This window comes from Anser brachyrhynchus, assembly GCF_964034855.1.
Source record: "Anser brachyrhynchus genome assembly, chromosome: 2".
In the NCBI taxonomy this organism is placed as follows: domain Eukaryota; kingdom Metazoa; phylum Chordata; class Aves; order Anseriformes; family Anatidae; genus Anser; species Anser brachyrhynchus.
This window is the reverse complement of record NC_137695.1, coordinates 111,895,373-111,918,550: the sequence shown is the minus strand read 5'-3', so window position 1 is coordinate 111,918,550 and position 23,178 is coordinate 111,895,373. Positions and strand designations below refer to the sequence as shown.

At 42.3% G+C, this 23,178-nt stretch overlaps 1 long non-coding RNA gene across 1 annotated transcript; it reads right to left on the bottom strand.

Annotated features, from left to right (window-relative positions):
* Positions 1-4,303: 4,303 nt before the first annotated feature.
* LOC308189058 lies at positions 4,304-16,171 on the bottom strand. Its single transcript, XR_013945988.1, has 3 exons — positions 15,661-16,171; positions 13,525-13,664; positions 4,304-10,131 (listed from the first exon to the last, which is right to left on the bottom strand). It is a non-coding gene; the product is annotated as an uncharacterized lncRNA (long non-coding RNA).
* Between the last annotated feature and the right edge of the window lie 7,007 nt (positions 16,172-23,178).

Genomic DNA, 23,178 nt, shown 5'->3' with positions numbered 1-23,178 from the left:
GCCTGGACCCTCTGGTGCCAGAGGGCTTAACACAGTATTGACGGGGCTGTGCATATTAAATCCAGATCAACCTTCTGAATGAACACAGGCACATCTGAACTTACAAGGCTGGAAATCTCCTTCCACAGTCTTAAAGGAGTTATTTTTAGTAAAGATCATTGAAAAAAAAAAAAAAAGCAAGCAAGCAAGCAAGCAAAAAGCTCATACCCCTACTTACTGCTGAGATATGAGCTGAAGGAAACTCTCCTGTCAGATCTGTTTCATATATGTTACGAGAACAGCAAAACAGAAAAGTTCAGTAGGGCAGTAGGGCATTATTTTATTTTATTTTTTCCTTTTTTTTAAAAAAAAATTCTTTTAAATTTATGGGATCTGACAAAATAGTCTTGAGGGTGCCAAGTCGAAATGAATCTAGAGGTATCCCTCAACATCTGGTGATAGCCGCTGATTAGTTTGGCAGAAGCAGTTTCTCGATGCTCTGCAAATGAAAATTAACACACTTTAGGGCTGTCTTGGAAAAATGCAGGAAAGTTTCTCATTTTAGAAGTCTGTGTTGGGCAGCACTGCGCTCCCAGGGTCAGTCCATGCTTGGGTGGGTAAAGCTGCACTTGCTGACTCTTCCCTTTGGAATGAGCCAGGCTCTTCCCACAGCCAGGTACGAAGCAAAGCGAGGTGGGGCAGGCACTGCTTTCTCCTTCTTGCTGGTTTCCAAAGAAACTCACTTTTTTTTTTTCTTTCCTTAGCTGTAAACTGTGATTTTAAAATGCATTGTAAAGTGAAAAGCAAATGAAAGCACATAAATGAGAATCTCTCATCTTGCAAGCCCACTTGTCCTTGTGTAGTGAAGAGATTCCTGCTAGAACCAAGTTCGTTTTTTAATGGCACCCTCCTCTCTTGAAAAAAGTCTTGATTCAGGTAGCCCAAAGTATTTTGCAGACAAGTGTCCTTTTCAAGATATTTTTTTCCAAGAGTCCAGATCAAGTCTTCCTTAGGTCCCTCTCCTAGAAGCTGAGAGAAACAGGTTCAAGACATCAAGAAAGCTGGTGTAGGTCAGATTTTGGAATGTGGGTCTCTCTCAGACCCAAGTCCAGTTCCTTTAACTCTCGGCAGTTTAGGGGTAGGTGACTGTCTCAGCACATCTTCAAGGCCCTGCTTTTATTCCATGCCAGAAGTCCATATTTCAGAACTTCAGAATTATCCATAAAATTGCATCAGGGTTTTCCAGTGACTTGTAACAAGTTATCATTAATCAGCATTGAGATGGAAGTTATTCTGGGGCCTTGCAGTGGGCTAGCCCGAACCATGATGATATTCATGATTCATGATTTATTTATATTTTTTAATCAAATGCACACAGATATTTGGGGGAATAAAAAAAGAAAGGTCAGTTTAAGGAAGGGGAAAACACTGAAGCCAGTGTGTCAGGGCTAAAAAAACAAAGTTGTTAGCAATTTCCCTGAAAATTAATTCCTCTGTTCACCTAGTGGGACTTCCCAGCTTACAAAATCTTGCAGTGTACATACTGGTGGGAGCCACGCACCCTCTTGGTCTCTAAAATTTCTGTGAATAGTCAAAAGTAGGGAATTCTGAAAATGTTTATGAAAAGCTTTGTTTCAGTTCTTTATGGTCCTTTTCCATCCAGACCTTCTAGCATTAACACAGGTGTTTCACTTCTCTCTAACCTGTTCTGCTGCTGTTTGCAATCTCCAAAGTCACACGTGAAGATATTAATGATACTGCAGATGCCAGCTGTGTGATCTAGGCTAGTGCAGAGGTTTGCTCGACTATTCACACTGACATTAAAGGGTGCAAGTCCTCTCTGGAAGACGTGGGAAACAGTACTCTGTAATGGAGAGACCTTGATCTTGCCCAGATACAATAAGATAGTCTTTTCTGCTTTTTGGTTTGACAAAATATAACACTCCTTCTTACCCATAGCCAGCAATAGGTAACAGTGGCTCCTGGTATGGCTTAAGGGTTCAGATCTGCAATATATATATGGTTAGAGTTTGATGTTTTGAAGCATTGGTTCCCTTAACATGTCCCTGGATGATTCTGTACCTTGTGGGGTGGGACATGTTGAGACTACTGTCATGGATGAAGCACTGTATGGTATACATCTAATTAAAAATGAAATTTTTGGTTGGTTGCTTTCCATGTTAAGGTGGGAAGAATGTGCTGCTAATTATTACCGTACCACTCTCTGCAAGATCTGCCCCCTCCAGGATTTTGCAGTAGATCTACTGTGTGCTATTTTATTTTGATTGAAAACCAGGGTTGTCACCTGAAAGCTTGGCTGACAGAACTTTGCTTCTGTTTTGCAGAGTTTGAAGGTTTGAAGGCAAAATGAGTAGTCCATTGCTGACAGATGCTGTCTAACTTGAGAGATCTCTATTGACTGAGACCTTACAGGCTCTCCCAGAAGTCTATTCCTGTTGTCAGTATCCTACCTCATGCCTGTTTTGAATCTTCCTGGTGACGGTTTAAGCCCATTACTTGTCTATTTAGGACATGGCTAATAGAGTATTACCTTCCTCTTTGCAGCTTCTTTTTTTATATATGTTTTTGAAGATTGTCATTTCTCCTCTCCTCCCCAGTCTTTTTTTCCCCTCGATTCATGCAGCTTTACTTTGCTGATCATATTTTCAGGATCTCTGATCATTCTTGTTCCTGTGCTCTCCAGAGTTGTTCCACGTTTTACTTTGTGTAATTCCCCAAGCTCAGCATACTACTCCTGGCAGGCCCTTCCTATGTCTTTTAGGGGATAATTCTCCTTATATATCACAGAGCAGTACTTGGATTTTTTTTTTGTGATAGGCCTGCCCTTTATTCTCCTAGTTCATTTGGTAGGGTAATTTTTTTTTTTTTTTTAACATACGTAACATTTATTTCCCAGCTTGCATTTTACTAAATACCCGGCATCCAGTTTCAGTTTGGGTAACCATATGCCGACAGGACACGCTTGCTAGCTCTTTGATTCCGTATCTACAGAAACCAGGGGCGATAAAGGGCCATTGCTCTGGAGATTTTAGTATTTGTTGAGTTAAACATTGCAGAGCAGCCTAGCATCCCCACCCTCGACATGAATGAATCTGGCAGGAATGAGTTTGAAGTCTTGCTCTGGTTGACTATAAACCTTTATTATACGTGGGATGTTCCTTGTGGAGGGGGGGAGGCGGTTGCCTCCCAGATGAAATAAGCAGAGTTCGTCAGCTTACTCACTGCCCTGCCGAGCGGGGCTTGATGGGAGTCGTGCAGGGTGCCTGGCACCTGCTGGAGCAGGGAGGCTGGCTGGCAACCATAAACCCACAGTCAACCTTGATGACTGCCCTCGGCGCAGACTGTAAATAACAAAGGCATTTATTTTATTTTTTCTGTGGGGGTGGGAGCGGTGGTGAGAGTAAACAGAAGGAATTAAAACCACCATCTTGCTGCAAGCAGGTGGTGGCATGTCCTGGGCTTTCACCACTGCTGAGCTGTTTCTGAGCCCTCTATAACAATTCATATTCAAGGAAAGTTGACTTGTGTCTTCTTCCCTTACCCTGTCCTCACCGCAATGAGTATATGAGCAAATCTCTACAGAAAAAAAAAAAATCACACAGGAAATAGAGGACACTAACAAAACCAGTGGAGTGCTGCTGACTGCATAAGACCACCTCTTGCTCCTTCCTATTCACTTCCTAGCCCCCTTTCTCAGCTAAATCAATAAATACAACCATGTATCAGTTCCAATTTCACTGGAGTTTAACTTTGTTTTTACGACACTTTCTTGTAACTGCAGTTCAGCCTACTAGCCAGGATCTATGCTGTCTTTTTTTTTTTTTTTTCAGCTATAAGGGTGTGTGTGCTTGACCTATGGGCCAGTAATCCTCAGTCATGTTGTTACTGACTGCAAAGGATATCATGAAATGCTCATCAAAGAAGACACCCTTGCAATGTCATCATCACAATCAGAAATTCCTGGTCCTTTCCTTGTGCTAGCCACAGAAATGAGTCCCACAGCTGCAAGAGAGGGCCCTTGCAATAGGAGGGCAAGAGGGGCTAAGGCTGTGTCATTGCACCTAGTACCTTGTCTTGTGCGAGATTTGTTTACCCGGCCATATGGGGCTGAATCCCCTCGTCTCTTCTGAACTTGGAAGCAGGCTGGGTGGTCATTTTTGCTCCTTGGATGGGCAGTAGTCAGAAATCCCAGCTGCTATAGATGCAAGCTAAGGAATCAGTGTCATGGACTGTGGAAATGCTGGACCAGAGAAACCCAGGGGCTCTAGGAACAGACTCCAACGGCACTGCAGACAAGCACTAAAGGTTTCAAATTGTTTCTGCACTTTATTTCCAGAGCTGATATTCTGGGGCATTTCCAGCACTAAGTTTAATTCAAAGTAGTTGGACGGACAAAGCAAGGGAGTCTTTACCTCTGAGGCTGTTAATTTTACATTTTTATACACAGAACCTTGTATCTGATGGGCAATTGCAGAACTGTAAATTATCACACAACTGTCCAGGTCCCAACAGGAGTGAGTATCTGACGGCTAAAGGGGAGGTCAGGAGGACAGGGCCAGAGGGCAGAAAATTAAGCCTTCAATTAATTGGACTTGCTTTCCCTCAATTAGGTTTTGAACAGTAATTTGTAACCCTCCTCTTTCTTGCCTGGGTGTGACCAGACCTGCACTGCAAACTCAGCTCTTCTGCTAAATGCTCCTGCTCCTACAGTGTTTGGAGTTTGTACTGTTGAATGCAGTAAAAAGCATGATTCATGTTACAATTTAAGAAGAAAACAACAAGGAAATGTATATAAAAAGTGACTGTAACGGTAGAATTCGCTTTTACAAGTGCTTTCATGGAGAAGCATTTATCGTCCCGTAAAAGAGAGGTGCTAGGTGGGTGTACAATCAACTCCCAATTATCCACAAGCAGCTTATCCAGGTCGTGGATTAACTGTGCCGTGGAGTCTCTGACACTTTGCTGGCACTGTGCAGGGGGGTCCGTCTGCACTCAGGAGCTCCAGCACGGCGTTCCAGGACTGAGTCCAAAGCTTTACTGACGGCTGTGTGGCAACACCGAAGTATGTCCGGGCTCCAGCAACATTTATCCTTGTGGTTGCAGTGTTGCAAACATACCTTGGGTTGCACATTAGCTAATACACCCTCTTGGAGAGGAGAGCAGAAATACCTAAGAGATTGTGCAAAAGCCAGGTTGTATCTGGCAAAGGCAGAGCTGAATTAGAGCTAATAATTCTGGCTAAACTTAAGTTGACTCTATCTGGAGTCGATCACAAAACTGACCAGTCTTCACTTTCAATATAGGCAATGTGCTAAAAGATATGCAGGCCGTGTCCCAACTGTGTTGCTGGGAGTGACTCTGAGCTTCCAGCTCTGGATGCCTCCCAGAGTTTGTCCCAAGCACCTATTGAGCTGAAGGCTGGGAATGTAGCAGTCCCTTTCTCCCTCTTCTCTCTTCCTCTGTGCAAGAGAACAGCCCTGCTCCCCAGGTGGGGTCCAGTAACTACTCCAAATGCTGGTGTTGCTTTACCTGTTACACCACAGAAATTAACAATGTATGGGAAACACGTGGACGATGTGGAACACTTGAAGTATGCTTGTCACACACGGATAGTTTTCTGTTTTCTGGAAATTAGCTTCTACGGGGATGGTCTGGAAATGACCATGTAGTGCAAGTGTTATCTGTTGTGTCAGCGTGATCCCGTGCATACCATCATGAAGTCCATGACATTAGAATGGGGGAGGATTTGACCCAACATACTGCTAAAGCTAAAAACACTCATGTTTATCCAACTGCCTTGACTTAGCACTTTTCCACCTTTTCTGCTTAAACTCTCCATCCTTTTTCTGCTTAAATTCCCCATCTTTATATGGTAATGAAGACAGTGGATATGTCATAAAAACACTGGAGGAGAAAAACCCATAAATGAGTCACTGAAAATATTGATAAGATCGCTGATATGGAGCTGATCCATAGCTTCCAGCCTTCCTGTTTTTCTATGCCCACTCCTCTTGCAGCTTCTCAGGCCCAGCTATGCCCCTCCTCGATGTTCGGAGGGGGACCAGAGGGATTTCTTCACCTCCCCGTAGCGAGGACATATGCCAGAGTCACAGAGCTCCTTCCTCACCGTGCCAGGATGTCACAAAGTCTATTTAGCACCTACAGCAACCCCTGACAATTCTCAGAGCTACTTATAGCAGCAACCAAAATGTCTTATCACACCCCTGTCTTGGTGACAAATTAAAACTGCAATTAGATTATTACCATCTTTCCAAATAAAGGGCTGGGCCTTGCTTCCCCTGACGCTGATTGCAAAACTGGACTTGACTTCAGTGGAAGCAGAGCTGGCCTCAGGGTATATTTAGAGAAAGTAAGTAGCAGCTATTTTCTGAGTGTTTATTTTATATTTCAGGTTTAGGCATTTGCAAGCGTGGTTTCTGGTGGACTTTGTATAGCTAGGGTTGTGACTAACAGTAATAACAGGCAAAGCTGTGACTTTGCCCCAGCCCCGGAACAAGAGGCCACTCCGTCCCCAGAGTCATGCAGAAGGCACATGGTGACTCACACCCTCGTAATCCCTCTTCTGGGTTTCCCCTCGCTCCACAGGAAAGGAACGTTTTTTCCTGTTCTATTCTTGCCGATGTTCGTGGTCCCAGCCATGCCAATCCCACAGCCGCGAAGTGTGCCGACAGACCACCAGCACCAAAACCCACAGGTCAGAGGGTTTAACACCTGAGGGAAGGTGAGCACTGGTATTTAGCTTTAAACAAAACTCCGTTTCATTCTGCCTGGAGCACAAAACAACTTGCTTCATGGTGAAAAGCAGTGCAATGGGGTACCAAAGGGCTCCATCTTCCTCATACCCCTGCACAGCTCCCCATGAAATGCATTGCCTGAGCAGTGATTTCAAGGTGCACCATGGGTGTAGTCTCTTGCTTCCAGGTGACAGTGCAAGTCCGGTATGTTGGTCAACCAACTACACAAGGTGTCACTGTGGCAGTCTCATACATCGCTTTTAGTCATTCGTTGGTTAAGCCATCTCCTTCCGCGCAGAGGTACCTTCTTGCAGGTGATGCTGTCCAATGGACCCTCGCACATGCATGTGTTGGCTTCTTGTGTGATTACAGTTCTGGAACATTCATCCTGACCTGTGTGCAGTGGTGACCTGGAGAGAATCTTTTTGGTTAGTGAGGGTGAGAGGCTTTGAAAATCCCTGGGTATTTTGCAAGCTTCTGTCAAGGCTACCTGACTGCGTCATTCCTCCCCATCACACTCAGAGTACCTGAACATAGTTATGGTTGTCCATTTGGAGAACACGCAAAATGCGGTTTCTTGGACACTGCTTTTTTCAAAGGAAGGAGACTGTGGTGCATCTTCATGTTCTTCCCTACAAGTGCCACTGCTCATCACTCCCTACTTTTCTCTCTGATGGGTTTATATTTAGGGAACTGACTTCACCACTGATTTGATTCCTTCCAAAACTCTGGCACCTCCGTGCTAATGGATGGCCAGGTTTGAGGATCGCTTGTATTTTGAGCACATTAAAGTTCCATGTTTCCTCACTAAAATATACTTGGGCTCATCAAACAACACAGTCTTGAAGGGCCAGCCACATGCAGGTTTTTTGCCATGCAAAACACACTTCAAGATGGCACAGCACTTGGAGGCAAATCTAATGAAAAATGTGGCAGGTAGAAGAAAGTTTTTTTGGAAAGCGTTTAGCTGTGGTCTCCTCAGATAAAAATTTGGAACGTTTTGACCCTTTTGGCTTATATTCTCAGAATTCTTGTTTATACTAAGGTCTCACCATCACATCATTTATAAATAATGCTTCTACCGCTGCTGGTCAGCTAGGAGCCAGCAACCTGTTGAACAGAGGATATCTCTACTATTCAATCACCTGCATACAAGAAGGAAAAAACACCTTTACATGTCTAGCCAACCCCTCACTGCCTACTTAGACCGCTCCCAGGATCCAACTAAGTGAAAACTGCCTCTGGCAGCCCTACTCTTTACCCTCACTCATTAGGTACATGCAAAAGCCTGGGCTTGGTTCATGTACTGGTGGTCTGTGCTGCAGCTCAGCAGTGGGTATCTGGTGATTACGGTTCCAGCATGTAAGATTCACCCTCTAGCACAGACTACACTTGTCTTTCCTCAGCCTTACCACAAATACAGAAATGCACTGCCCTCTTTGCTGGCTTCCCACACAGCTTCTACTCAGGATGCAGCGCAGACAGCGCAGTCTCTGAAACAAAGCTTGCTGACTCTGCTCTTAGAGCAAGGGCACGCTTCTTTCTTCTCTACAAAAGAAAAAAAAAAAGAAAAAGGAGCAATGCACATATTTGGGAAAATACCTATAATCTGAAGCCCTAGGATGAGTTAATTCAGTGTAGTGGATCATACAGACATTCCTTGAAAGTCCTTAAACACCACTTATGTGAGAACCGTCTGGGGAACTGGTCTAGTCCCGGCACCCTGAGTAGGTGTAGGATATTTTTCCATCTAAAAAAAATTAGCTACGCAGCCTGTCAGAACTGGGATTAGATTTCAAGAAAAAAAAAAAAAGCTTCCACGGTCTGTGGTTAACTCTCACGGGAAGCCAATGGTGCTGCGTACTTAAGTCATTTTTTCAAAAGAGACAGAAGTCCCAAATAAACGTCCACGAATTCAACGTGACTTTGTGTGAAACTGTTCTACCGCTCAGGCATCCTCATCTCCCCGTTCAGTGCTCAGTCTGCTTCTTCACCCGACTTCAGAGCCACCCTCAGGTCCCTGCTGCCCCCTGGGAACACGGGGATTGCTCCAGCACCGGCGGCCCTACAGCACTGTGAGAGCGGTCCGGGCTCCGCTGCTGAGGGCAGTGTTGGCTCATGGCGCGTTTTATCTTCTTTCTGAGCTCCTTGTCCCAGTACATAAACAAATTTGTTTTTGTTTAAAGACTTTCCCACACAAGCGTCTGCCAAGTTCAGAGGACTGCTCTTTGAGATTGATCTTGAATTTTTTTGGAACAAGAGATGAGATTATATAATAAATTCAGTTAGTCTCGGCAAGGCGGTTGGGAGATGCTGTTTCAGACTGCTTCATAACAGCCAAAAGGATTAAGGAAAAATAAAAGAATCCTCAGAGTGTAAGTGGGGAAGGAGTTGGATTTTCAATTTAGTGAGTCTAATTTGGAAACAAACTCACAGAGAAGTCATCTTGATAAAAGAGGACAGATGAAACATTTGCAGTAAACTGAATAGATTAATTTCTCTTAGAATATCAGCATTCTCTGCTTAGACTCTTTTTTAATATACATCTTGTCATACATCTTCTGTTATATCTATGATACATTGGTTTTCACATGATAGTCTGCTGGTGATTTAGAAAACGATCACTGGTCTTATTGCATAGGGCAATGTTAAAAATCCTGTTTTTTTTTGCCAGGCAGATAGGCATTCTGATGCTTGTTGTCTGCTCCAGGTCTTGCTCTTCTAAATATCCCTCCCCTCCTTCTCCCCCTCAAGGCAATGGTTAGAAGGAAAAATGCAAGAGAGAAATATTTCTTTGTCCTGTCAGAAAAAAAAAAAAACTATTTCCACACAGTGCATTTCTTTTTCAGTTTGAGCTCACTAATGCAAAATCTTGAGAGAAACTGAAGTTTGAAGGCAGTATACAACCAGGGAGCTGGCCTAGCATCAGGAAAGCATGGTGGCAGGCAGGCTGAGTGCTGGTGTGGCTGGCAGCCCACCTTGGTTTCTCCTATGGTGGAACTGATGCAGCTGGCTGAGTTAGCATTTTCTAATGAAAAAGCTGGCAGTGAGGCTGCAACAGGAGGGAAGGCTGTCAGAACATCATCCCTGGGAGAGAGGAAGCTGCTCACATACTTGCCATCACTCACCCTCCTGAGTAATGTCTTTGGTCTCCAGTGAGTATTGCTCTAGAGTGAGCGAAACTATGACAAAATGTGCAGATGGTACCAAACTGGTGGACTGTCTTTGCAACATTTCTTGGGCATCCTCATGGCTCTTCCACGCTGCCTTAGTGCCTGTCCCATAGCCAATTTGTCCTCTCATCTGTGAAACACCCTGGATATTAGTACAGAAGCAGTGATGATGGGAGAGGATTTCAGTGTCCGGCAGTAGTCCCCTATAAAAAAATAGAATAAAACTATACAATAATCGCGATGGTACCATCTAAGAGGCCCATGGGAAAATAACTTCATGTTGTATTTTGAAAATTTCATAAACAGCATTTGTGTACTGCACAGGGAACTACATCAGTTTTACAGTTGCTTCACAGTTAGATATTTTTTAAAACAGCACTAAGCTCTGACTGAAGAACCACAGAGACCCCTGGGAGATCTTTCCAAAACAATTTATGGACCGTGCACCAAGAGGTCTTCGTCGAGCGTGTAGCTCAAGGTTTTAGAGAGAGTTTTTCAAGATCTCCTATCTTCCCTATACAACTGAGCTTATTTTCATTTATGTATGGTCTTTAATTCTTACTGCTGGTACAGGCTAGGAAGCGTTCAAGGCATGTTTATTTAATTATTTAACTTCTCTCATTAAATATGAAATTTTCTACATAAACCTAAAAAATATCCAGCTGCACTCTGAAAGATAAAACCAAAGACACATTCATTATATGAAACTGCCATTTACTGTAGTTTTCTTTAGTGGGAGAAATGTAGTTTGGCATAACTCTGACATTGAGACCTGCTCTTTTTTTTTTCTACCAAATAAATAAATTTGTAAATAACAAAAGAAAGAAAAGTGAAAAGGTGTTGGCGCTTTTTTTTTTTTTTTTTTCTTTTTTGTGGCCACCAGGTATCCTAATAGCAATGAGATTACCGGAGAAGAAGGAAGTGGGAAGAAAGAAAAGGAAGGCAATCAGACTGAGAAGATGGTGTCAGTGCTGGATTTCATGATGCCTGTGGGTCCTTTCCAGCTCAGGATATTCTATGATTCTATGACTGTAACACCCGTGCCATCACTGTGGCAAATCTTGTCTCCTCAGACCTTTTTCCCCAGGGTCATGCTGGGACTCCCCTCTTCCAAGGTTAAAACCCCTATCTTCAGAAAGTGCCAGCTGCCTTTGACTGTTTGACTTCAGAACTTTATAAAGTGTAAGGAAACTTGCGTTCCTTGAGCACCTGTGCTCCCACACAGGGACCAGGAGCCACTTGCCCCTCCTGACCCACTGCTGGGCCGCCACCAAAGGAATAGGGTTTGCTGCAGTCGCCACCAGTGCCCTGCTTGGCCAGGACCACCTGTGGAGGTCCTGCTCCCTGTGCAGCCCATGCAGCCTCGACTGTGCCTTGCTGTGGAGAAGACCCTTTCGAGGTTTGTCTGCTTCATCCCTTTCTGCCTCCAGCTTGAATATCAAGATTTTGAAACTTTTTTTTCCTTCTCTGGGTCTTGCTTTTCCTTGTCATGGTCTCATCTTTCCTACCAGCAGCCTTCTGCCGGAGTCACCACTCATCTGCCCCATGCCCAGGATGGACATACAGTGTAGACTATCGTACCCTGTGGATGCTGCTGCAAGATGGATCCAAATCCTTGTGCACCTGCCGTCCTTCATCCCCCTGCCTGCAGGCCACACACCACTGGACTTAGACACACTGTTCCTCAGGTAGTGATTACTCAGTAGGTGATTTTTCTTTCTTCTGAGTTAGTGCTGAACAAATAACTGGTCGGACATATCATTAGGAGAGACTGTGATGCTCTGGTGCTGTCTTCTGCATGAGCCTTCAATTGGAGGTCCTTTTTCTTAGGCAACACTAGTCTGATCCTGAGAAACCGAGGCCAAGTAATGCAACCAGTCATACTTAAATGCACAGTTTCACTTGATTACATTAGCCATACCTTTTTGTCTTTAACTGTTCAGAGGTGTTGTCAAGCATTTTAAAGAGGAGTGAAAATTTTCATTTGGGAATAGGGTGTCCCAGTGCTACATAGTCTGTAGCTAACTCCTCTGGCTGTTCTCAAGCTGACTTAAGTCAGTCAACTCCTTTGACACTCCTAGGTGAGGGCTTATAGCAGATGAATGCAATGTCGAAATCATCATTGGTGTTAGGGAGGATGGGTATGTGCCATTCTGCAAAACCTTGGGGAACAATTTATGCTCTGTCACTTCATAAAGGGAGACAAAGACACTTTCTGCAGTTATTAGATATGACTTATACCTAGAGGCCAGAGCAGGTGGCCCTGTGATTACTTCTTTTTGTAATGAGACAATTCTGCTTTCTTTAGATGCATTAATTTATCTGGAGACTGCCAACAAGTACTTGGAAAATCTGAAAAACAAGACAGGCGATGAACTCCTTTCCACTTTTGCCCTTTTTTTTGTGTGGTTAGAGAAAATATTTTAGAGCATCTGTTTCACAAATTGCAAGCCAATCTGCTCCAGTTGTAAAAACTTACTGTGTTATGCATCATCCCCTGGAATCAGAGCTAATGAAACTTGATACAATAATACAGTCAAATATAGCCCCAATGAATAAAGCTGTTGCTTTTCTCATAATGGTTACTCCAAGAAAACAAAGCCTAGGAGTTGATGTTCCAGTTTTCTTTTGGAGCCTATATAGAAGAAATGTTCAGAAGATGCCTTTAAATATCATTCCTACTTCCTGAACAGCACTCCTGCTGTAAACCGCAGTGAGGATAATAAGATGATGTAGCATCATGAAAAGGCAAATTCCAGAAAAATTTACATCCTCATGCTTTTAATTGCCTTTAGCTTAGCTTTTATTGGTTAACAGATCATCATTTCCTTCCATTGCTTCTGGAAATTTAGGTCTTTTGACCATACCATCATGTTCCTGGAATGCACAGGAAGAAAAAAGAGGTTCAGCATGCCTGCTCAGTTTGATGGGCACTATAGTCCTGAAGAAATCCAATCCAAACTGTTCATCAGTTTTGGCCTGCCCACTGTGAAAGAGACTTGTTGTTCAATTAAACGGTAACTGTACTAGGTATCAAGGCACTTGGTCTATCTCTCAGAGCCCGGCAATATGTCTCAGAAATGATGTGATGAAAGTCAATGGGTCTGATTCTTCTGCTCCTCTGGTGTCCTGGTCACAGGATCATAGGTCAATAGAATCACAGAATGGCTTGGGCTGTAAGGAACCTTAAAGCTCATCCAATTCCAACCCTCCTGCCATGGGCAGGGACACCTCCCACCAGACCAGGCTGCCCAAAGCCCCATCCAGCCTGGCCTTGAGCACCTCCAGGGATGGGGCATCCACAGCTTCTCTGGGCAGCCTGTGCCAGGGCCTCACCACCCTCTGAGTGAAGAATTTCCTCCTAATGTCTAATCTAAATACACCCTCTTTTAGCTTAAAACCATTATCCTTTGTCCTTTCAAAACACTCGTTGGTAGAGTTCCTCTCCATCTTTCCCATAGCCCCCCTTTAAGTAGTGGAAGACATTGAGTTACTTCTGATCTATATGAATGAAAAACAAGGTATCCATCTTTGCTTTGACTTGAGGCTAATATTTAGTCCCAAGAAACAGATTTCGGTAATAGCAAGTACCCTACCTGCTCAGATCTGTCTTCCTGCTTGTTGGTGATGGCACTCCCTGTCCCCATGCGCCAGAGAAGTGGGTGTTAAAGGTATGGTTGCTGAGGAGCTCCCCACGTGACTCCCCTTGTCCTTGAAATATTGAGAAGAATCAAGACTGAAAAGAAAAAAGTTGTTTCTCTTGGAGAGTTTTAAAGTGCTTGCAAATTGCCAAAAAAAGAGAGAAAATGTTGCCAATGCAATAAATGTCTTTCTAATATGTTGCGACCCGGCCAGAGCTCTTGCATCACAGCCCCTGTCAGAGCGTATAAATCTGCAGTTCCTCTTAAAAACCTACCACCACCACAGCATCCTCAACCAGATTTCTCCTCAGCACCAGGCTTAATATAAACAATTACTAGGGGAAGCTGAAAATGGAATGAAAGGCAGGGAAGTTTTCTTCTTTTCTTTGAATCAGTTTTACTATATTTTGATAGATGGAGTCTAAAAACTTTTCAGATTAGGAGTAGAAAATACCATTTTGTGTGTCAGGATGTTTTGCTGGTTTATACAGTGGCACTCTGATATTTTCCATATTGTTTTCTAGACTTTTTCACAAGCAGGGTAATGTTTTACTTGCTTTTATATCCAATTCCCACTGAATGGAAGTTTTTCATGTGCTGTCACTCCCACCTCCACTCCACTCCTCTAGTTCATGAGCAAGTTTACTGAGCTCACCAGCAGCTCATGTTTATTTTCTTATCTTAAGTTAGAGTGTGAAATTAAAACACTTGATTTGTCCTTGGCAAGTTTAAATGAGTATTATTTATACAGCACCGTAGGGGTCCGTAGCTCTTTGCGAGCAAAAAGAAACTGAAATACCATGGCATGGGGTGATGCACTGCCAGGGGCTTGCCAACACTCATAGTGGGCACAATGGAGCAAACAGGGACAGAGATTGCTTAGCTTGACTTGGTGCTTTGTGGCTCTGTGTTTTGCTCCTCACAGCTGGTCTGTCAAACCAGGACATTTCACTAGAAAAACATCAGTACCCTTGTGTTATTTGGGGCATGGCCACCGATGAGACTTTGCAGAACATCTTAGTGCTTGGTATATTTCTGGTACCAGCTCTCACAAATGTTGCCAGCCAAGTTTTACGACACTTCTTTGGGCTATTGCCAGCAGCCAGGCCACAGCGTCATGGATCTCCAGGTAGAAAAACTGCTTTTATGCACCTCTGGAGGTAAGTTTTTCTGGTCTGCACAAAAACTTTTTTTTTTTTTTTTTTAGCAAAATAGCAAAAAGCACCAAAATGGCAAATAGCACCAAAAAAGTTCACCACACTGATGATTCAACTCAGTTATCATAGAGTTTAAATATGTTATTTAAAATGTGGTTATGTATTTTAAACACTATCATATAGCTTAGTTAGTCATTAGTTAAAAACTAAATCAATTTCAAAAATTCCTTATGTGTATAACTATAATTAATTTTAGCCTGAAGTTGATGCTGAAAGCACACATTCAACAGGCATCTGCAGTCTCTCCTGGTCTGGTAATAGGGAAAAAAAAATCCTTCCCACTGCTGAATTTAAGGTGGGAATGGGCATAATAAATTGTGAAAGTTTTAAGAAACTAAGACAAGTAGGAAGTGGAAACATAACGTTGCACCATTTATTCATGCACAGCTCCAAGGGTATGTACACACGTACTCATGAATGTCTCAATACAAAATATTCATCATAAAAATAATCTGTACCCAGCTTCTTGTCAAGTTTCACCCCTTTATTAATGCCTGCAATTTCCTGAAAAATCAGCACTGTTTCCAAAGAATCAAGTCTAAATCAAGTTACAGCAATTTTGTGAAGGTTCAGTGTAGTCAGGCATTTTACAGCTAAAGCATAACCGTGAATGAAATTCTTTCCCATTTTACTCCTTTGCTATGATACCAGATAAGAGTTATATTTATGAACAAGTAATTTGCCATCAGTTGTTATAACTTACCCTTTAGTTTTATGCCATAAACTTTAGCACGTCCAAAATCGGACTGTTCCAGTTAAGCTTGTCATAAAAACATTAAAAGTATTTTGCTGGAGATGTGGAAGAAGTATTCAGTCACTTAAATATCTCTCCATTCTCCCCAAACGTAAAAAAGGGCAAGTAGGAAATGCTCACCTCATATACAAAAGTAATGTCTAATAGCTGGAAAAGGTCTGAAGATCCTTTCAACTGCAGGTTATAGAGATGGTTATCTCTGGGAGGACATTCCTCATCTTTTCCATATGTTCAAAATAAACTTTCTTCTGTGATTCTGAAGCTCCCTTGGCAGGAATGGAGAAGTGTTGAAATATTGTGTTTCACAATTTTCCAGACAAAATGCTAACTTATCTAAACGATGCATTGCTGTATTGTGCAGTACATAAGCTCCCCAGTTTTCTGGAAATAGATAATCATTTTAATTTTTCATTACTTCATAGCCAGAGAGGTATCTCACAGTTATCATAAGCATTGTTGAGCAAACAGTGATATGGAGCCAAGGATCGGTGTGATTATAGCACATTTTTTGCTTGTATGGAATATTTTAATGCCGTTTCAGTGACTCATTGAAAGCAGTCCAGCAGACAATGGATTATTTTCTTCTCATCTGCATAGCATGCAACAACTAATCGAAACACTTTAGTATTACAGTGGCAGAGATGTCACTGGCCACAAGTAAAATCCGTTCTTTTTACCAAAACTTTAACTTTTATATTATTTGAAAAAAGTGATACGAGTGGCTGCATTTGGTGTTTGTATTGCACAAAAACTTTTGTCCTACCAAGATATGTGATTTTAGCTCTGAGTAAATCTTGGGGAATCACATCATCTAATTTGCACCATTTCTTTGTGCACAACACTTAGACTGTGTACACAAACACTCGTAAATATCTCAGTACAAAATATCCCTAAAAAATCCAAACTGTTCACAATCAGTTCTTTTCCATAAATGAGCTTATATAACATTTTGGTACATATTTGTTGCATCTTTAGCGGTCATCATCTTTTCTGTGATTTCACATGTTTTAACAAACAAGAACATTTCAAGAGCTTTGTTCTCAGAAACTATCCTAGATCTTTTTCATGATTCATGTTCTTTACATGCTGTCTTATCATGAGCAATTCAGAAACTTCTGCATAAGTGACCACGAGCTGTCTGACACTTACTGCCTTTTTTACTGCTCCAAACCAGATCACTTCTACACTTATTTGGGAAAGCTGACAACTGCTTCTTTTTTTCCTTTTTTTTTTCCTTTGAGGGAGGGGTTTTCTTGACATTTTGATGGAACAGTATCAGCTTAGTTGTTGTCACAGTCCTGATCCATGGAGGGGTGTAACTTGAGCAAATAAAAGTATGTAAGTAAAACTTAAACTAGCTTTTAAATCATGATGGTTTTGTCAGCTTCGAAAACCCTCTGTACTAGGCTGACTGATCCCACAGTCTGCACACACTACAGACAGCATTTGGCCCATGATATATATACAAGATAAAATCGCTATAAATACCAAAATTTTTTCCTATCTAGATCCACTGTAGCAAGAGCTCTTTTGGTAGGAAGGTGACTTTGAAAATTATTTTCAAGCACCTTCTTGCTCTCCATTCACAATGGAATTTATTATTGCACAAAGTTTTAAACAAAATCTAGGATCCATTATTGCTAGAAGTGCTGCATAAATATATTATTAAAAAAAAATCAGAAATGCAATACTTTGTCTAAAAAAGATGGTGTGGGAAAGCCTGGGGAGGTTCTCACAGTGGGATCTTAATTTGTGAGGGACCCATCAGAAGACTTGTCTCTTAGTGAAGTGCTGGTAGAAGAGGTTATGGGCTCCACATACACAACGAACAACGCCAAGTCATCAGGACCACATGTGATTTACCTAATGGTTGTAGAGGAATCCAAGAATGAAATAATTAAACTGTGATGTTTAATCTCACATTTAAAACTAATGTGGTGTCTGAAGATAGGAAATTGGCAAAACAACACGGATATTTTATTGTGTTAAGAAAAACACTCCAAACCTTTGTTCAAGGCAATTTTGGGGGAAATACGGACCGGTAATGCTGACATCTACACTTGGGCAAAGCTGTAGAAACAATAATGGGAACATAAGTAATAAACATGGATAAATATGTTATATTGAAAAGTCAACATGATGTTTGTAAAGAGAAGTCAAACATTAAATTCTATTGAAATCTTATTTATTAAATCTTTTATCTCTGAAGCAGTCAACTAATATATAGATAACATATTTAGTCTCTAAATTCAGTCTACTGAGTTCTTAAAAACTCTTTCAGCAATACCAACAACTCTAAGAGAAACTGGAAAAAGTTGGGATACAAGGTCCTTGTATGCAAAAATAATTGCTGAAAAGATGGGAAGCAGAGAATAGAAAACCTGACCTACTTTCACAGTGGAATATCATCACTGGGGTTGCAAATATTCTGCTCAAAAATCCATGATCAAAATGTTCATAGAGGATCTGGAAAAAAAGTCTTAACAGTGAAATAACGTTGGTTATGTTACTAGGTTGTTCAGAATATTAACTGATGGCTGACTGGCCAATTGCAGAAGGTTTTGCAAGACTGAATGGTAAAATGTTAAATGAAATTTCATGTGAACAAACATAATGTGATGAACATTGTAGAAGAAATTTGAAAATTTAATGTAAAATGCTAATGGTTGTTATCACTTGTGAACAGGAAGTCAGGGTGGTTCCCTTACACCTAGGTCTGCATTCTCCCTTCACCTCTGTAGTAGAGGAGAAGCGGGTCCCAAGAAGGGTGGCGAAGGTAACCAAAGGGGAGGAAGAGACTTTCACGTATGCAGTGGATTTTGTGAGCAAGGCTCTTCAGCTTGGAAAGGAAACCACTAAGGGAAGGTTACGGCAGGGGTTTTGCATGGTGCTGGATGACAGTGTCAAGGGGAACAGGGACAGACTGGTCATTATCCCTCCCAGCTTGACACCTAGTGTCCAATGAATACATCAAGTATGAAGTTCAAATAAAAGAGGGTGCTTTTTAATTCTCTGTCTTCAGCTCATTTTGATCCTTAGTCTCATTCATTAGTCTGAAGCTGTGTTACCCAGAAACCCTGCTTAGCATCTCAGAGGATACCAGTGGCATGGTATGGAGGCGCCTCCCACGTCTCAGCTCCTCCTCTAACAACAGGCGTTTGAGCCTGGATGAAAATTCCCAGCAAGAGATCTCCACTTAAAAACTTCTGAGCTTTGCCAGAAAGATAGGGTCTGATACAATGCTTCAAAGGAGTATCCCTCACAAAGCGCCTACTGAACCTTTTCCAAAAGCATATTGTGGCATATATGTAGGAAACATTTGCTGTTTACACAACTGCTGTTTAATATTTTCCGATGCTTTCATATTTATTTACCAGGGTTACAAATGCAAAAAGCAAAGGCCTGAGGTAATTTCATGTTTAATAGATAAAGTCTGAAACACAAAGACATAGCCATGTTTTGTTTTGTTTTGTTTTTATTTCGGATGTGTGAAACCTCTTTTTCCCCCCCGACGTTAGACTGATTGTTTACTTAAAGATAAGGATGAATCCTATGAGAAAAAGGTGATCGCCTGCATGGCAGACTCATTCGCTCATTCTTTGAGTCTTCAGCTTCCTTGCGTGACCATTGAATGAAATAAGGGGTAGCTTGGGCATCCCAAGCTAACAGGTAAAGAGAAGGTGGCTGAGGGTGCAGAAAAGACAGAGAGGAGACAATACACCTGGAAGAAAAGGCAAGGAGTAGCTCATGGGAAGAAAAAGCCTCTAAGGGAACTAAATTGTCAGAGCATAGCAGTAGGTGTATTTCTACACCATATGCCCATCAGGGTCTTAGGTATGATTTATACTGGTGCACTCAACTTTAATGTATAGATCTAGTTTCCACTGTTTCTACTTCATTTTTTTTTAACCCCCCATGAAAAAGTGTTTAAACAGTACCTAGTACAGAGTGTCTCTGGCCCCAAAGCAGTGATGTGCTTTTGCAAATAAAAAACAATAGGAGAGGGTTATTGGAGATGAAACCCTGAAATCAGGCCTTGATGCTCAGAAAAGATGTTTCTTTGGTATTTGTTTCTGTTATTATTATTATTAATTTGAGTAAACAAAAGCGTTAGTTCACCTCATTAAAATCAAAGAGAAAAATCTGAGAAATGTAGCTCAGCAGCCAAAGTCTCAAAATCCACCTTGAAATCTTATTGGTTATCTTCTCGAGGGAGGTGTAAATCTTCCTTTAGTTGGCTTTCATTTCTGATTTTGGCTCTGCTCCTGGAAATCTTCCCTGAGAGGCCTCCACTTGCTATAAATGTTGCACAAGGAGCCTTGCTATTTGCAATGCCGTTCTAATTATTTTTCTGACAGGCCAAGAGCTGCCTTGTGGCCATCTCGAGAGAGCCTTGGTGCTGTATTTCTAATTCATCATTTGGAGTCGTTCTGGACATCAGGCTCTGGCTGCCAATCAAAACAACTGTGTATCTTAGGGTCAGGCCTTTCGTCTGTCCACGTCCCTGCAAACTGAACTGAAGTTTTCCATCTGATGGTTGTGGTGCAACATGGCAGATTCCTTGCTGGGAAGACAACAGGAAAAAGAGACTAAAAAAAAGAGAAATGGAGAAGAAGGGAGACTTCACCATGGGAACCCAGGAAGAGATGTTGTAGCTGACCTTTGCCTTGTGCTCTTGTTTTAGGATCCCAATCTAAGAGGTGCCTGTATACTAATTTTGGGAGAAGACCCAGCTGTCTACTGCACTCTTTTCCACACAACTGCGGAAGGATCTGGGATGAAATGCAGTGACTTTTTAACGGGTGTTTAGCTTGGATAAGTGAAGGCCTCAGGGTGCTTTTGAGAAAGAAATATTTTCAGGAAAACACACTGAGGGCTCTGTCTGACAGTGGATCAGATCATTTTTACAGCAACAAGGCAGGAAGTTCAAGCTAGACAACAAGAAGAAGTCATCCAGGAAAAAAAAAAAAAAAAAAAAGAAACCCCATGGAGCTCAAATACAATTGTTTGTTTTGCTCTGAGGTCTGTGCTGAGCACAATCCAACTCACAGGCACCGCTGAGGTGCTCAAAGCGAGGAGGCTGATAAATGAATGAATTTCAGGGGGCAGGAAATGCTGATGCCAACTTTACTGGGAGCAGTTTGAAGACTCCACTGTAACCTTTGAGCTCTGACTGCAAAGAGATGTTATACAGCCCTGTGCAACATGACCACAACACTTACCAGCTGGAGGGAAAGAGAAGGGAAAGAAAGAGAAAGGGGACAAACAACATCATGAGTTGCTTTGTTTTTAGTTCAACATTTATCTTTAATTTTTTTTTTCCCTCTGAATTAGTTTCAATAAAACCTGCATCGCTCGTGGAACTCCTTCAATAAAAAAGTCACTGTTTGTTATACGATAACACTGAACAGACTCCAGGCACTCCATTTTCTTATCTTAGATATACAGTGGAGCATAACTCAAGCAAAGGGGAGAAGTTAATGCATCTGTAACACTAGGTAACAGAAGCAACAGTAGCATGTTAGTGTAGTAATAACTCTCACATGTGGAATATCTGAAGATGGGTTTTATTGAATTCAGTTTATTTAACCAGGATAAACCCTTGAGATATGGATCTCATTTACAAGATGGTGTTGGCAAGAAGGCAGATTATTACAAGCACATGTGGAAGATAAGTATAAAGCAAAAAGTGAAAGACCAGTTTATATTTTTAATTAGAATCCTTTTATCACACAAAAAAAATGTTAAGTGAAAAGGAAGGCATTAGATATAACTATTACTTGTTGATATTTATAGCAACGGGATTTCCTACTTCTGTAGTGCCTTTCTTCCCTGGGCATCTTAATGGTGAACAAAACAAAGGCAAAACCTTCTCCCTTGGTGCATGCCAGGCCTGGCTAAGCCCGTTCTGCTCAGGAGGCTTTCAGAGGTCCCTGTGAAGCAGCCCATCAGGACAAGGCACACGTGGCAGAGGGACCGCGAGCAGAGCCGAGAGGGCCCGGCGACGGAGTGTGCTGCCGCCGTGCAGCCGTACCTCGGGAAAGTGGGCACGCCAGGGCAAAAGCCAAGGAGAACACAATGTACAGTGGAAATTTCAGGAGAATTAAAGTAGGCAGAGTGTAAGTGTTCAAAGTGGAATTTGACCAGGATTAACCCCTTTTATCTCGCTAAAAATACTACAGGATCTTTCACGTGCGCAGGCATCCAGGACTTGGCTTCTGCATTTCACACAAAAGGCATTAAAACTTATGTTTATATGAATGCATTTTTTGAAATAGTTACCTTTTAAGTGACCTCCAAACAGATACCAACCACATTAAAGTTATATGTGGTATGCTGGCACTCGAGGCTGTGAGGTGATGGAGTGCTTTTCTTTTCACAAGGCAATTTTGCTTGATAATCAAATGTCTCTGGTAGGTAAATACAAAACCTCTCTCCTCTATTAGAGAGTTATTATGTTGTGTTTACAATGTATTCTTTTGGTCTGTAGTTAACATACTTTAAATACTCTTAAAGGTAAACGGCTGCCTCCCAGCCAATGACATTTTTGGACTATCGAGTTGCATATTTTGCTCAGAAGTGTGGTTCTGGGTCTGCTTTGCACCTCAGGCTTCCCTCTCCCTGTGCAGACAGCTTCAAGCAGCAAAATCCAATGTGTTTTCCACCTCTGGGACAGAGAGAAGACCAGGCTTGTCCAGCCATTCTGGGGTATGGCAACAGCTGGGATAAATGTAACTGAACATGACATTATTATGAAAGAATGTAGGCCAAAAAAAGAAAAAAAAAAAAAAAGACATTTTTGAATAGGCGATGCCAAAGTTGTGAATACTCACCTAAGCAGTAAGATGCCCAGCTAGGGCCTGCATAGCAAAACATGCCTTTTTGCCTTGTAGGATGCCCACAACGGAAACTGCCTGTGAGGTTACCTTTGCAAAAGTGTCTATAGGCTACAAGGTGTTCATGGGCCACACGTTGTTAATGTTTTTTATGCAGTACTGGTGGAAGTGTATTTGTGTTGGAATAGCAGGCACTGATGTTTCCAAAGAGAAATTTTGCCATCAACTCTGGCACAGAGAAGGCCAGCACAACTGCCTTTATCACAGAATCATAGAATCATAAAATAGTTTGGGTTGGAAGGGACCTTAAAGATCACCTCGTTCCAAGCCCCCTGCCATGGGCAGGGACACCTCCCACCAGACCAGGCTGCCCAAAGCCCCATCCAGCCTGGCCTTGAACACCTCCAGGGATGGGGCATCCACAGCTTCTCTGGGCAACCTGTTGAAGTGTCTCACTTCCCTCCGAGTAAAGAATTTATTCCTAATGTCTAATCTAAATCTACCTGCTTTTAGTTTAAAGCCATTCCCCATGTCCTATCACCACGCGCCCTGACAAAGAGTCCCTCCCCTTCTTTCCTGGAGGCCCCCTTTTTAGGTACTGGAAGGCCGCTATAAGAGCCTTCCCAGAAGGCCTCCCCAGAGCTGTCTCTTCTCCAGGCTTAACAACCCCAGCTCTCTCAGCCTGTCTTCATAGGAGAGGTGCTTCATCCCTCTGATCATCCTCATGGCCCTCCTCTGGACTCATTGTAATACTTCCGTGTCCTTCTTGCACTGGGGCCCCAGAGCTGAACGTAGTACCCCC